Source organism: Phascolarctos cinereus, unplaced genomic scaffold (assembly GCF_003287225.1).
Source record: "Phascolarctos cinereus isolate Bilbo 61053 unplaced genomic scaffold, phaCin_HiC Scaffold_4;HRSCAF=312, whole genome shotgun sequence".
Taxonomy (NCBI): Eukaryota; Metazoa; Chordata; class Mammalia; order Diprotodontia; family Phascolarctidae; genus Phascolarctos; species Phascolarctos cinereus.
Genome location: NW_027555847.1, coordinates 57,042,450 through 57,059,491, shown reverse-complemented (window position 1 = coordinate 57,059,491; position 17,042 = coordinate 57,042,450). Strand labels below are relative to the sequence as shown.

Here is a 17,042-nt window from a genome sequence, read left to right as displayed (position 1 = left end):
ACATAAAAATGTGAATCCTCTAAAGCATGAAAATTTGAAGGGATTTAGAACTTGAACACACAGACATTTAAAGCAACAAATATGAGTTGAGCATTCAGATTGTATATAAACCTTCAACTTTAAAAAAAAGTCACTTATTTTATAAGTAATGATTTATATCAGCTGGGAATTAAAGAGATCAAAGCAGACTTATTTCACCTCATTAAAATACTTAACTTTTCACTTAATTTACTAATTGTATACCATATTATAGAAAGGTCAGGCTTGTAAAAATATTTACTCTTGTAAATTTTGTATACTTGTTTTCTGTTTTTAATACGTTTTGTTTGTGTACTGATAAGAGAGGGATGAATTGCCTTCAGAATCCCCACAGGCTATTGTAAAAATATGAAATGGAGGGGGGGTGTAAGTTGTGTCAATGGTCTCACTTTATAGTTGGTAAAGTTTACTTTGGAAGCTGATTTGGAAACTCTCTTTTATCAATCACTGGCCTGAGAGAATAGAGGGGGATCAGAGATCTTTGGGGTTAATATGGGTAGGTGTTGTGTCTACATTCAGAAAATTGGTATACAGAGAGTCCTATGAATTCTGTTTTGCAGCTTTATGGCTTCTGTGTGCTTTAGGCTGTGTCCTTCCCAAGGAGGAATTTAGCATGTTGCCTTGATTCCAGTAGTATTTCTCTTGGCCGAAATTCATTTCTGTAGATTTATGAAATAAAAGAAGATATTCTAACACATGCTATGTCTCAGTTTCCTTGTCTATAAAATGGCCAAAACAGTTGCACCTTCCTCCCAGGTTATTGTGAGGATCATATAATTTATGTAAAGTGCTTTGTAAACCTTAAAACACTATAAAAATGCTAACTAATTTTTATTTATTCACAGTTTGGAGTGTAGAAATAATATCTCTTATTCAAAAAAGGTTAAATTTCCCTCCAAATCGGCTTCTTTCAATTTTTCTCACATTATTCCAAGTTTTGGGGGGTTTTTTGGTTCATTTATGGTATTTCAGTCAATAGTTTCCCATTGAAAGGTAATAAAGGAAAACCTAGAAGACCTAGAAAAAACACCAGTTAGAGTAATTCAGAAGTAGGTAAGATAGATCCTATTGCTTTTTAACTTTATTTGCTAAACAGATTCTAACACAGTTATGTTTATATCAAGTACTACCAGCATAGAATCATAGGTCTTTGGGGCAGCTAGGTGGCACAGTGGATAGAGCGCCAGCCCTGGAGTCAGGGGGGACCTGAGTTCAAATGCAGCCTCAGACAATTAACACTTACTAGCTGTGTGACCCTGGGCGAGTCACTTAACCCTGATCACCTCACCAAAAAGCAAAACAAAACCAAAAAAAATCATAGGTCTTATTACATCAAATGAGATATTTGTAAAGTGCTTAGCACAGTACCTGGCACATGGTAGGTATTTACTAAATGTTTATTTCCTGTTTCCTTCCCCCTACTTTATATTACAGCCAAAATGGTCTACTTTCTGTTCCCCAGAATTGTCATTCTGTGCCCCCTCCGTTTTACTTTAGTACAGGCCTGGAATTTGCTCCCTCTTAGACCACCCAGCTTCCTTAAGGATTAATTCTGGCCATCACCTCGAATAGGAATTTGTAAGTCGTAGATCCGGAGTTGGAGATCTGGAGTAAGTCAAGAGGCTGTCTAATCACATCCCTTCGTTTTGCAGATGAGTAAACTGAAGCCAGAGAGGTTGCTGCTTTGTCCAAGGTCATCCAGGCAGGAAACGTAATGAGTGGGATTGGAAGCTAGGTCCTCTTGACTCTAGAGCCAATACTCTTTCTTTTCTTGATCTTCCTAATAGTTAGTGTTCTTTTCCTCCTCCAATTATTTTGCTCATATTAATGTACCTGCTGTATTCCCCTCTTCTCTCCCACCCTCAATAGATAAGCTTCTTGAGCTTAGGCACAATTTTTAGTTCTTGTATCCCCAGCACCTAGCTTAGTGACTTACACTAACACACACACACACACACACACACACACACACACACACACACACACGTATATATGTATATGTGTGTTACACTAACACTCATATATATGTTAGTCATGTTATATTTAATATTTAGATTAAAAATGAGAGGTCTTATTTTCACCTTCCTGTATAGCTTGATATTTTGCATAATTAATATGTGACATTTATGCATCTGTGAGCAAACGAAATGCAAAGAACTCACACATTATGATGAGTTTTTGTGAAATATCCTGTGCTTCAGTCCTAGTAATTAAATAAAGAAAAGGCTTCATGTTTTGATTCTAATAGTCTTCAAATGGGTAAGCTCACTATATAAAAAAATCACAAGAGGTTTTGCTCTATAACCCAAATATATGGTTAACAAAATTATGTGAAGACAGTGTTAAGAATGAATCTTTATTTTATTAGCTGCCATATTGGATTGGATGTGCCTTTTAAAGATAAATTTTAACAAACAAGCAGCCTTTTCCAAAGATATTAGATCTATGTATTTGTATTCAAATTAATCCCTTGATATAAAAAAAAAAAGGATTGGTTCTTTTAAAGGGAGTTTTAAAGATTTGCAAATACCATTTATAAAACTAGCATCCTTGAGGAAGCCCCTTATTTCATTAAAGATAATTGGATGGAAGAAAGAGAAAAGAGCTAACCATTTATCAAGCAGAGTGTACTCATTAGTCTCTCCACAGACTATACTCAGAATTTCAGGATATGAATTTTAGATGTCTTTATGTGTTGTGAATAAGATGTAATGGTGATTGATTTTTTTATAATTGATTTATTTATTTTTAGTTTTCAACATTCACTTCTATAAGCTTTTGAGTTTTAAATTTTCTCCCCCGCCTTTTCCTTTTCCCTCCCCAAGATGGTGTACAATCAGATATAGGCTCTACATATACGTTCCTATTAAACATATTTTCACACTAGTCATGTTGTAAAGAAGAATTGGAACTGATAGGAGGAACCACTAGAAAGAAGAAACAAAACAGAAGAGAAGAGAAGAGAAGAGAAGAGAAGAGAAGAGAAGAGAAGAGAAGAGAAGAGAAGAGAAGAGAAGAGAAAGAAAAGAGTAAATAGTATGCTTTGATCTGCATTCAGACTCCATAGTTTTTTCTCTGGATATGGATAGCATTTTCCATCATGAGACTTTTGGAGATGTCTTACATCCTTGCATTGCTGAGAAGAGCTAAGTCTATCAAAGTTAGTCATCGCACAACATGGCTTTTACTGTGTACAACATTCTCTTGATTCTGCTCACTTCTCTCAGCATCCATCCATACAAGTCTTTCAGGTTTTTCTGAAGTCTGCCTGTTCATTTCTTATAGCACAATAGTATTCCGTTACATTCATATACCATGACTTGTTCAGCCATTCCCCAATTGATGGGCATCCCCTCGATTTCCAATTCTTTGCCACCACAAAAAGAACTGCTATAAATATTTTTGTACATGTGGGTCCTTTTCTCATTTTTATGGTAATGCAGACCTAGAAGTGGTATTGTTGGGTCAAAATTTTATAGCCCTTTGGGCATAGTTCCAAATTGCTCTCCAGAGTGGTTGGATCAGTTCACAACTCCAAATGGTGATTGATTTTGCATATGCCATCAGTACCTGAGCCACCAAAATAAAATTTCAAACTATTCAAGTTCCAGTATCATTTTCCTCTTACTTTGGATGTTAGAGGCTGGAGAGAGAGGGAGTGAAGTAAAAACAAAGTAAGCCATTTCATCCTAACAGCTTAACTACACTTTACTGCTACCTCCAGATGGTATTAAGGTATTAAGCTTCTAACCAAACCTACACAGTCACAAATTTTGGGCATTTCAGATATTGGTGATCTCCTTGAAATTTCCCCATAACTACACCAACTTTAGAGAGGCCCTGATTTAGAACCTTTTCTGTCATGGGAATGATGATCACTTCCTCCATAAGACCATTAGAGCTCAGTTTATATGGCATATCTAGTTCCATCATTCATTCCTTCTACATGGTATTAGATCTTTTCTAATTATAGAAGGTTGGACAGCAATCTGTTTTATCTCTTGAAATTTCAACACATCTTAGAAGATAGTTTTTATAAGGCAAAATCTGATTAAGAGTTTTAAGAGCACAGGTATGTAGGTGGGTGGGTGTGTTTGTATTCACTCCAGTATCTCCCAGTTTTCAGTCCCTTGTCACCTATTGTCTGTTGGATGTTTCAGACTGAATGTTGCAGAGACATCTTAAACTCAGCATAACCAAAACTGAATTGACCCTCTTCCAGACTTTCCTATTTCTGTGAAAGGTATCACCATCCTTCAGTTTCTGAGATTTGTGTCATTGGCATTAACCTCTATTTCTCATTCCCCTCACTGTACGTAGCTGGTTATTTGCTGAATCTTTCCATTTCTACCTTAATGACATCTCTTGCATCCAACTCCTTTGCATTCACATAGCTACTACCTTAGTTCTGTCTTTTTGTTGCCTTTCACCTATATTATTGTTCTTGAACCCTTTTTAAGAACATTTTGTGAAGGAATCTTTCAGAAAACATGTTTTATGATCTACATTTCAAATCTTATACATTTTTCTCTTCTTTCCCTCAAACATTCTGAACAAATGATGTTATGATGATGTCATTCACAAACAAACCTTTCATGCATTATTATCTTCATTTTTGTAGAGGAAACTGAGGTTAACAGTTTGGCTCAGGGTCACACCTAATAAAAGTTCAAGATGGGATTTAAGCTTAGGTCCTTCTGACTCCGTGTACTCATGCTATACTATTTCATGTGATGTCATATTCAACATTTTTATTTTCAAGTTTTTAGTACCTTTACTGAGAGTGCAGTGATCTCTTGGATTTCTAACATGATTTCCCCTGGGAATATTCTTGACATAATTCTTTTGTATTATTTTCTGTATGTATATGTAATTCTTGATATTCTGATTTCTTTATTCATTTGAAATGAATTGGTCTCTGTATCTTTTGATTTGCAAAAAAATTTCCCTTTAATTCAATCTCCTATTAAATGGCAGTGCATGGAAAAGATTAGTAAAGATTGTAATACTTAGTTTGACCATTAGTTTCTTTACCTTAGTTTTCCATTATGTCATTTATTTGCAGGTTTTCAGCCAAATTGGTTACTGTATTCCATTGATGAAGCTACTAAATGCAAAGGATTTTAAGGACCTTATTTCCCTCTATCATAGCTTTTATACTTTGTGAATAATGTACACATAGAGTTGATCTCTTTTTCTGCATCAAAATTGTCTGTAATGTTTTGTTTTTGTTTGTTTTTTTTTTAATCTCATGGCATCCATTCCAGTTAGGTCATAGCTACCCCTGGCTACCCTGGCATTTGAAGTAGATGTGAATATATTTAAATGGTGGTATTCTAACAATACACAACATAATTATTGGACTCCATATCTCTAAAACAAATTTTTTTTTAGCTTAAACTTAAATTTATCTTTTGGAAATGTAACTGACTGCTGATAGAATCGTAATATTTTAGAGCTATTAGGGACTTCAGAGATCAGCTCATCAAATTCCCTTATTTTCTCTATTAGATTGGGAAGTCAAGACTCTCCCCCCCCCCCCAGGTCCCAGGTGAAAGGATTCACCCAAGACCATGCAGCAAGTTAGTGACAAACCAGAACCAGACTTAAGTCTCCTGACTTTTAGTTCAATGTTAATTCCACATTACCAAACCATTTGCTATTACTGCTAATCAAGGATAGGAAAACACAGATAATTAAAATCCATGGCTGCTCCCAAGTCTTTATCATTTTCACCATCTTTTCTATTAAGCTTCTAACCAAACCTACACAGTCACAAATTAACTAATTTAATTTTCATTCCCTTATGCCAGACCCTGGTAGAAATGCTGCCCCAAAAAGATGTTAGAAGAAAGAAAAGATTTGGCTAGTTCACAAACTAGATAATCAGCCTGATGGCAACTCTGTGAAATAGGTAGTGTAAGTATTTATTGTTCCCAATTTACAGATGAAAGAACTGAATATCAGAAAAATTAAGAGCCTGCATTGACTTCAGGTTCCAAGTACACTATGCTGCTTCTCTTTATTTGGTCATCATTTCAGTGCTGACTGCGTATAAAGCACTGTACTATACAGCATTAGACATGTTAGAGCTATAAAAGACATCAGAGATTATCTATTCCAGAGGTTCTTAACCTGGGGCCCACAAACTTCTTATATGTAATATATATTTTGATAACAATTTAAGTAATAATTGGTTTCCTTTTATTTTATTTTCTGTACTTAAAATACGTTATTCTGAGAAAAATGTTCATAGGCTTCACCGTGGGGCCTATCACTCAAAAAGAGTTAAGAACCCTTGGTCAAGCCCAACCCTTTCTTTTTATAGATGAGAAATCTGAGTTCCTTAGAGTTGACATGATTAACTTAAGTTTACACAGTTAGAAAGTAGCAAAGTTGGAATTTAAACCAAGTCCCTTGATACAAATATTTCATTCTTTCTATTCTTACTACAAGAGAGAGTAACTTTAAAAAAAAAATTCAGTTCCAAATTTTCTACCTCCCTTTAGGTCCTCCTCCATACATTGAAAAAGCAAGAAATGATACCCATTATACATAAGAAGTCATACAAGACATTTTTCCACATTAGCCACCTTCCAGGGGGAAGCAAGAATAATATAGAAAGGAAAAAGAAATATGCTTCAATCTGCACTCTAAGTTCATCAGTTCTCTTTCCAAAGGTCGAGAGCATTTTATATCATGAGTCCTTTGGAGTTGTGATGGGTCATTATCTTGATCAAAGTAGCTAAGTCTTTCACAGTTAATTATAAGATTAAGTAACTAATACACACATGGAATTGCCAAAGAATATTTTTATATAGCAGTAAGACCAACCAGTACTAATTAATATGTCTTGCTTTGTTCTTTCAAAACGATTAGTATTGAACTTGCTTTTCACATGATGGTCTTCCCAGTTAGATTGTTAACTAAGGGCAGACTCCCTTGTCTTCAGATTCTGGATATCGCATAGCATCTTGCTCCTGTAAACATTTGATTCATTTATTTATTCATTTCAGCTCAGGAGGGAAGGAATAGTAGGAGCTATGTACTAGAGGATACATAAGATACGATAGCAGGAAAACTGATAGGAGATGTCCTGTTACAGCAGTAAATAAATGCCTGTTAGACATCTACATGAAGAATTTTCTTGATAAAATAGATATTTAAATTTATCATGGCAGTTCAACTGGATTCATGGTGGTTAAATATGAGTTCTTTTTCAATTATTGATTTTTCAGCTCATGGTTGTCATTGAAATTTCAAAAGGAAATTTTCACATCCAGTAAAAGATTATGCATTGCTTTAGCTATTTGTGCATTTGACACAAGAATAATGATGACAGCAACATTTGTATGGTGCCTTAAGTTTTCAAAGTACTTTCCTGACAAGAACTCTGAGTGGTAAATAATATTATTGTCTCCTTATTAGTAATGAAGAGGCTAGACTTATTGAAGATCATACAGCTAGTAAGAGGCTGACCTGGGATGCAAACCTAGACCTTCTGACTCTAAGCCCAGGGCTCATTCTGCGATTATAGCTAGCTCCTGCCTTTTTGTCACAGTTCATTTATAGAAACCATATCACAGAGTATACCATATTTTCACTTAGGAATAATGTTGTAATTGTGGGTCACCTTAGATATGTGTCATTGAACCTAAACCACAGTTAGATACCCTTAAGAGAGATCCACCCCAGCATTTTGCAAACAAATCATTGGATGTTTCTTTTTAAATGTTCTTTCATCAAGTAAAATCATGTTGTAAGACTCATGCTCAGATCCCAGTTGTATATCATTATATCAATTACAAATTCTTTGATGGCTCTGTACTCAAATGAGATAATTTCTGTAGAGTGCCTTGTACACCTTTAAAACACTACATACTGAGGCAGAGCCAAGATAGCTCATTAGGGACAGCAACCAACTGAACTCTTTCAACATGTTCCTCCAAACAACTTTAAAATAACACCTTAAATCAGTTTTGGAGCAGCAGAGCCAATGAAAGGTCAGGGTGAGACATTTTTCCAGCCTGAAAAAACTTAGGAGGTCAGCAGGAGAGGTCTGTGACACTGAGGTGGAGGTCTCTGGAGCACATGGTGCTTACATCAGCACCACCACTCACAGGTGGCCATAACAGTCACAGCAGCAGCCCAAAGATGGTAAGGGAGTCAGACAATTGGTCAGAAAGAAATTAGAGGGGACCATTTGCTGACACTGGGTTTAGCTGGTGTTGATTGGCAGTGCCATTGCCCATAGCAGTTCTGAGTTGCAGTTCGAGGCAGAGAGGAGTGCTTATGGTCATTCGCAGGGGAGCCTAGGATCTGGTCACAGTTCCAGGGCCAAGAGAAGCACTAGTGCTTTATAGTTGCAAGGGAACAGAGGTCCTGGTCACAGTTCCAGGTCCAAGCACTAGTGTGTACAGCTGCAGGGGATCAGAGTCCTGGGTAAAGACCAGAGCATAGACCAAGAGAGCAGTGACCATGCTGTTCCCTGGACCACCACACTTTGGTAGCATTAAAAACTCGGAGACTCCCAAAACCAGCTCAGAAAACAGCAGCGCAAACAAGCCTGAAGTTTAGGACATGGTTCCCCCAAACTCCCTCCCCACCTAAGTGAACAAAGCCCATCTTTAACTAAAGTTCAGAGCCAAGAACTAGGCTGGGAAAAGGAGCAAACAAAAAAAATAATTTGACCATAAAAAAGCTACTATGATGGCAAGGAAGACCAAGATAAACTCAGAAGACAATAACGTGAAAACAGCTACAAGCAAAGCTTCAAAGAAAAACGCTAATTTGACACGAGACTAACAAGATTTCCTGGAAGAGTTAAAGAAAAATGACAAGAGTGGTAAAGGAAAAATTGGGAAAAGAAATGAGAGGGATGCAAGAAAATTATGAATGGAGAATTAAGTTTTTTTTTAAAAAGGCACAAAAATTCACTGAAGAAAAGAATTCTTAAAAAAATAATAGGCCGCATGAAAAAGGAGATATGAAAATTCTCTGAAGAAAAGAACTACTTAAAAAGAAGTGGACAAAGCTCACTGAAGAAAAGAATTCCTTAAAAATTAGAATTGGGCAAGTAGAAGCTAATGACTCCATGAAAAGTCAAAAGAATGAAAAAAAATAGAAGAAAGCATGAAATTTTGGAAAAACAACTGACTTGGAAAATAGATACATGATAATTCTCATCAGAAAAGCCATGATTTAAAAAAAAAGAGCCTTGACATCATATTTCAAGAAATTTTCAAGGAAAACTTCCTTTTTGTCCTAGAACAAGATGGTAAAATAGAAATGAAAAGAATCCGCTGATCACCTCTTGAAAGAGATCCCAAAATGAAAACTCCCAGGAATATTATAGCCAAATTCCAAAGCTCCCAGGCCAAAGAGAAAATATTGCAAGCAGCTAGAAAGAAATAATTAATAATATCATGGAGCCACAGTCAGGATAACACAAGATTTATCAGCTTCTACATTAAAGGATCAGAAGGCTTGAAATATGATGTTCTGGAAGGCAAAGGAGCCAGGATTACAACCAAGAATCAACTACTAAGAAAAACTGAGTATAATCTTTTTTTTGGGGGGGGGAATGGATATTTACTGAAACAGACTACTTTCAAGTATTCCTTATGAAAAGACCATAACTGAATAGAAAATTTGACATTCAAACACTAGGCTCAATAGAAACATAAAAGAGTAAACATGAAAGAGAAATCATGAGGAATTCAATAAGTTAAACTGTTTACGTTCCTATATGGGAAGATGATAAATGTAACTCCTAAGAACTTTATCATTTTCAGGGCAGTTAGAGAGAGTCTCTAAATACAGAGGGCATGGACGTTAGTTGATTACGTTGGAATGATCTCCAAAATAAAAAAAGAAGGGGTGAGAAAGAGGAATATACTGGGAGAAATGGGAAATGGAGAAGCAGAATGGGGAAATTTTTCTCACATAAAAGAGGCATGCAAAAAAGAGCTTTTGCAATGAAGGGGAAAATGGGGCAGGGGGCATGGTAGGCAATGCTTGAACCTCACTTATTGGAATTGGTTCAAAGAGGCAAGAGTTTATATACATACTCAGGTATAGAAATCTTCTACCCCATTGGGAAATAGGAAAGCATGATTAGAAAAAGGGGTGGGAGAGGGGTAATGATAAAAAAAAAGGAGGGTGCATCAAGAGAGGCAGTGGTCCAAAGCAAAATAGACTTTTGAGGAGGGGACAAGATAAAAAGAGAGAATAAACTGAAGAAAATGAATTAAGGGAAGTACACAGAAATCCTAAGTGTGAATATGAATGGGATGAGCTTACCCATAAAACAGAATTGGGTAGTGGAGTGGATTAGAAACCAGAATCCCACAATATGTTGTTTGCAAGAGACACTTGAAACAGACACAGTTAAAATAAAGAACTGGAGCAGAATCTAAAATGCTTCAGCTGAAGTAAAAAAGGCAGGAAATAGCAATCATGATCACATACAAAGCAAAAATAGACCTAATTAAAAGAGATAGTCAGGGAAACTACATTTTGTTAAAAGGTACCACAGACAATGAAGTAATATCAAAATTTTTTACAGCAAGTTTCTCTACTAAAGGCCTCATTTCTCAAATTTACAGAGAACTGAGTCAGTTTTATAAAAAAATAAGAGCCATTCCTAATTGATAAATGGTCAAAGGATATGAACAGGCAGTTTTCAGAAAGAGAAATCAAAGCTATCTGTAGTCATATGAGAAAAAAAAAAGATCTGTCATTAATTATTAGAGAAATACACATTTAGGCAACTCTAAGGTAACATCTCACACCTATCAGAAATGACAAATGCTGGGAGGATGGGGGAAAATAAATACATTAATGTACTGTTTGTACACTGGTCGAACCATTCTTGAGAACAGTTTGGAACTACTCTCAAAAGGCTACCTTTTGACCTAGCAATGCCACTACTAGATCTATCTATACTCCATTGAGTTCTAAGGAAAAAGAAAAGGACCCATATATGTAAAAATATGTGTAACACCTCTTTTTGTGATGGCAAAGAATTAGAAATTGAGGGAATGCTCATCATTTTAGCCATTGAGGAATGGCTAAACAAGTTGTGGTATGATTATGATGGAGTACTATTATGCTATAAGAAATGACGAGGGGGGTGGTTTCAGAAAAACATGGCAAGACCTATATGAGCTGAGGAACCAGAGATCATTGTGCACAGTAACAACAATGTTGTAATGATGAGCAGCTGTGAAAGACTTAGCTGCTTTGATCAGTCCAAGATAATTCCAAAGGACTCAAGATGAAAACATGCTGTCTACCTCCACAGAGATAAATTAGGAATCCTGAGTGTAAATTGAAGTATAATTTTCTCACGTTCTTTATTTCTCTTGTCTTTTTTTTTTTTGGCAATATGGCTAATATGGAAATGCATTACATGATTTCACATGTATAATTGATATCATATTGCTTGCCTTCTCAGTGGGTGGTGGAAAGGTGAGAGGGAGTGAGAGAATTTGGAACTCAAAATTTAAAAAGAAAAAGCTGTTTAAAATAAAAGGCACTGAGACATTTTTAAAAAACTACATACCAACTGGTCCTTTTTTTTTTTTTTGAGGAGCAGCATGAATACTGTGCTATATTTGGAGACACAAAAAACAGGGTTTGGAAACCACAAGATAGTTCCTAGCTATGTGACCCTGGGCAAGTCACTTAACCTTACTCAACTTCAGTCTCTTCATCTGTAAAATTGGCATAATTTGGGCATTGAGGTGGGGTCCAGAAAAACTGAGTTCAAATCTGGCCTCAGACACATAACACTTACTAGCTGTGTGGCCCTGGGCAAGTCACTTAACCCCAATGCCTAACCAAAAACCAAAAAACCAAAAAACAAACAAAAAACAAAACAATCTGCAATAAAAGTTTACAATTTCATATACACTCCTCTTTGTGATCTTTATATATTGAAATGTCCATGTTTGTTGATATTTAAGTTCATAATAAAAAAGTAAATTAAAAAAAATAAAATAGGCTTGTCTACTCTCATTTAGATACTGTCATTTAGTGCCTGGTATGTGCTGGGTTCTATGCTAACTACAAAAACAAAAATGAAATTGTCTCTGCCATCTTGAAGCATTCTACAGGGAGGAGGAGCATGTCTGTTTATAAGTATATGCAAAGTAGAACTCAATATTTAACAAAAACTGCTGGGAAAATAGGAAAACAGAGTGCAAACTAGGTATAGACCAACATCTCACACCATATACCAAGGTAATATCAAAATGGGCACATGATTTAGACATAAAGGGTGATATCATAAACAAATTAGAAGAGCAAGGAATTGTCTACCTGTAAGAACTATGAAGAAGGGAAGAATTCATGGCCAAACAAGAGATAGAGAGCATTATGAAATGTAAAATAGATAATTTTGATTATATTAAAAGGCTTTTGCAAAACGAAACCAATGCATCTGAGATTAAAAGGAAGGTAGAAAACTGGGAAACAATCTTTACAGCAAGTGTTTCTGATAAAGGCCTCTTTTTCCAAATACATAGAGAACTCAGTCAAATTTATAAGAATATAAGCCATTCCCCAATTGATAAATGGTCAAAGGATATGAACAGGCAGTTTTCAGATGAAGAAATCAAAGCTATCTATAGTCATATGAAGAAATATTCTAAATGACTTTTGATCAGAGAAATGCAAAATAAAACAACTCTGAGGTACCACTTCATACCTATCAGATAGACTAATATGTCAAAAAAGGAAAATGATATAAATGTTGGAGAGGATATGGGAAAACTGGGACACTGGTGGAGTTGTGAACTGATCCAACCATTCTGGAGAGAAACTGGGAACTCTGCCCAAAGAGCTGTGCACATTCTTTGATCCAGCAATGCCGCTACTAAGTCTGCATCCCAAAGAGATCATAACAAAGGGAAAAGGACCTACATGTGCAAAACTATTTGTAGCAAACCTTTTCATGGTGGCAAAATATTGGAAATTGTGGGAATATCCATCAATTGGGGAATGGCTGAACAAGTTGTGGTATGAGTGTGTAATGGAATTCTATTATGCAGTAAGAAATGATGAGCAGGCAGATTTCAGAAAAAACTGGAAAGACTTGTATAAACTGATGCAAAGTGAAATGAACAAAACCAGGAAGACGTTGTACACAGTAACAGCAACATTGTGTGATGATCAGCTATAAATGATTTAGCTCTCTCCAACAACACAATGATCCAAGACAATTACAAAGGGCTCATGATGGGAAATATTATCCATATCCAGATAAAGAACTGATAGACACTGAATGCAAATTGAAAAATACTTTTTTCTACCAACTTTATTTTTTTTGTGGGTTTTTTTTTCCTTTTGGTCTGTTTCACAACTGTGACTAATATGGAAATGTTTTACGTGATTGCATATATATCACCTTTATCAAATTGCTTACTATTTTAGGAAGGGGGGAGAAAAATTTGGAACTCAAAATCTTGTAAAAATGAACGTAAAAAATTTTCTTTACATATAATTGAGAGAAAATAAAATACTATTACAAAGGAAAAAAAATCAAGTGAACTAAAAAAATAAGCATATGCAAAGTAATTTGTGGGAAAATAAGCAGCTGGAGGAACCTACAAGAGTTTCATGTAGGAAGTGACTAAGCTCAGCTTAGAAAGAAACTTGGAATTCTACTAAGAGGAGGTTAGGAGGAACAGCATTCCTGACATGGGAGCCTCTCTGTACAAAGGTATGGAGAGAGGAGATGACACGTTATGTGGGAGGAACAGCCAGTATGCCCTTTTGACTGAGGTTTGTGAAGGCAAATAATGTGAGATTAGCCTGGAAAGATAGGTTGGAGCCAGATTGTAGAGGGCTTTAAGTGCCAAACAGAGGGGTTTATATATGATCCTCAAGACCAGTGGTGTCAAACTCAAATAGAAACAGGGGCCATCTAAGAAGAAACTGAGGCCCAAAGAAGTTAAATGACTTGTCTAAGGTCACAGAAATAGTGACAGGTGGGACCCCAGTTCCTTTGACTCCGAATCTAGTACTCTTTCTGTTGGACCAATCTACCCTTAAAGACAACCTGGGCTCTTCTAGCAATTGTAGAGAAGGGGGGCCAATGCAAGAGATGTGGGGGAAGAGAGGATTGGCAAGACTTTGCAATTCTCTGGCTATGTGGGGCAAGGGAGAGTAAGGAGACAGATGACACTAAAATTGCAAATCTCAGTGATTTGGGAAGATAGTGGTTCTCTTGAGAGAAGGAGGGAAGTTCAGAAGTGGGGTGTTTAGGGCAAGAGATAAGAAGTTCTATTTTGTATACACTGTTTGAGATGACTGTGAACCATACAGCTCAAAATGCCTGTGACCCCAAGTAAGCAGTGGGTGATGTCAGACTTTGGCTCGTTAATAAATAAATGAACAAACAAACAAATAAATAAATAGCAGTAAGAGAGTGAAGAATTAGGCCCAGGTCAGATGGTTGTACATTGCCAGTTAAGGAGTAGGATATGGGTGTGATCAGACAGGGAGGAGGAAAACCAATGGGGGAAGAGGGCAAGGGAGAGTCAAGAAAACAGAGAGGCAAGAGTATACAAGAGGAGAAGGTGGCCATATTTTTTAACATTTCATTGTGTTTTTGTCCTGCTAGAGGTTAGTCAAACCAACAAGCATTTATTAAGCTCCTACCACTCCGCTATCACTGTAGAATCACTAGGGCTACAAAGAAAGCACTCCCCTCAAAAAAAAAATCCTACTTTCTAGGAGTTCACAGTCTAATTAATGTAGGAGATAGTGCATAAAGTAACTGTGCAAAGAAGATATATACAGGGATAAGTTGGAGATAAATTTCAGAGAGAAGAATTGGGAAAGACTTCTTGTAGAAAGTGGAACTGTGGCTGAGACTTGAAGGAAGGCAGGGCAACCAGGAGGTGGAGATGAGGAGGGAGAGAATAGTAGGCATGGGGTACAGCCAGAGAAAATGCCCAGAGTCTGTGGAGTGGAGCACCATATGTAAGGAATAGCAGGGGAGCCAGTATCACTGGATTTGAACTCAGATCCTGCTGACTTCAGGGCCAGTGCTCTATCCACTGCGCCACCTAGCTGCCCCAGAGCCAGTATCACTGGATCAAGAGTGTGGGGAGGCATAAGAAGACCCTTAAGGCAGGAATTGGCCAGGTTATAAAGGGCTTTAAAAGCCACACAGAGGATTTTATATGTGATCTGGAGGCAATAGGGAGCCACTGGTGTTTATCGATCAGGGGAATGACATGGTGAGACTTGCACTTTAGGAAGATCAGTTTGACAGCTGAGTGGAATATAGACTGGTATGGAGTGAGACTTGAGGCAGAGAGCCCAACTAGTGAGTTACTGCAAGAGGCCTTTGCCAGAGTGGCAGTGGTGTCAGAGGAGAGAAGAGGCATGTGTGAGAGGTGTTAGGAAGGTGGAAACAACAGGAGTTGGCAACTAATTGGATGTGGAAGGTGAGAAAGTAAGGAGTTGAGGTTAACAACTAGGTTGTGAACCTGGGTGACTGGTAGGATGCTGGTGCCCTTGTCAGTAATAAAATTAGCAAGAGAAGCTAGAAATATAATTGTACTTCCTGTCGGGAGAGTAATCCACAAGTTCCAGGTGGCATAGGAAGTATTTTAGGCATTTATAATACATTACTGGGATCCCTTAGATACCTGTTGGAAATAGATTTCTCTTTGTCCTCCTTCAGATGTTTTCAATTGTGGTTATGCAGTAATAAGTAGTTCCTTGTGACTGCCCAGTATAATGAAAATCAGGTCATTGGAAAGGCTTCCTTTACATTCTAAGTAAACATTGTCTTGACCTGACATCTTTTGTTGCTCTTGCACAGTGTCCAAGAAGACAGATTGAAGGGGCAGCTGGGCGGCACAGTGGATAGAGCTCTGGCCTTGAAGTCAGGAGGACATGCGTTCAAATCCAGTCTCAGACACATGACACTTACTAGCTGTATGACCCTAGGCAAGTCACTTAACTCCAATTGCCTCACAAAAAAAAAGACGATGACGACAGATTGAAAGAGCTTACTGATAAATATAAAATATAACACCTTTGGTTCCTCTGTTTTAATCACAATTTTCCCTTAGAAACATTATGACATGTAGACATGCACAACTGTAACAACTGAGCTGCCAGGAGAAGTGATACTCCCAGTTTCTCAAGGTACTTTGTACCTCACAAGCACTTTTGTATTCTGCATTGTATTTGTGTATATATGCTTTTCCCCCCATTAGGCTGTAAACTCCCTGTTAATGTATCTCAATCATCTACTTATTCTTAGGATGTAATTACTAGCATACAGTAAATGATGAATTGTTCAAATGCCCCTGGAGAATGTATACCTTTCTGAATAGTGCCCAAACCTGTATCCATTTTACTGAATCTCAGTGTTTGAAAGAACATGAGGGGCCATTTAGTCTAACCTATACCTAAAAAGGAATTCTTCTTAAAAAACTTGATTAGTGAGGGGACTTCCCAGGGCAGCCCTTTCTATTTTTGGATGGCTCATATTGTTAGGAATTTTTTCCTTACATCATGCCTGAATCTTCCTGCTACATGTTCGCTCTATCATACCTAACTCTTTCCTCTGGGACGAAGGAAAATGCATGTCTTCTACATGACAACCCTTCAGGTACTCAAATACAGCTATCATTCAAATCTTATACCCCTCCCCCAGTCTTTTCTTACACGTAAACGTTTCCAGTTCCTTAAACAGATCCACATATGATCTCTAGGCTATCAGCATCCTTCTTAAAATGTACTCAGAAATGAACACAAAACTCCACATGTTCTGACAAAGAGAGAGCACAAGTGAGATTCTTATCTCCTTAGTTTTAGATACTCTTAAGTGCAGCCTAGCCTTTTCTGGCTACCATATTGCACTGTATGCTCATCCTGAGCTTTTGGTACCCTTTAACTCTCAGATCTTTTTAGAACAAATAGCTACTTAGCCTTACCTCTCTCATCTTGGAATAATGAAAAAAGCATTTATTAAG

General features: G+C 37.0%; 1 protein-coding gene across 3 annotated transcripts in view; it reads left to right on the top strand.

Annotated features, from left to right (window-relative positions):
• The window catches only part of NR2C2 (nuclear receptor subfamily 2 group C member 2), a 116,249-nt gene that overhangs the window by 23,339 nt on the left and 75,868 nt on the right, over nt 1-17,042 (top strand). The gene's annotated exons all lie outside the window — the stretch shown is intronic.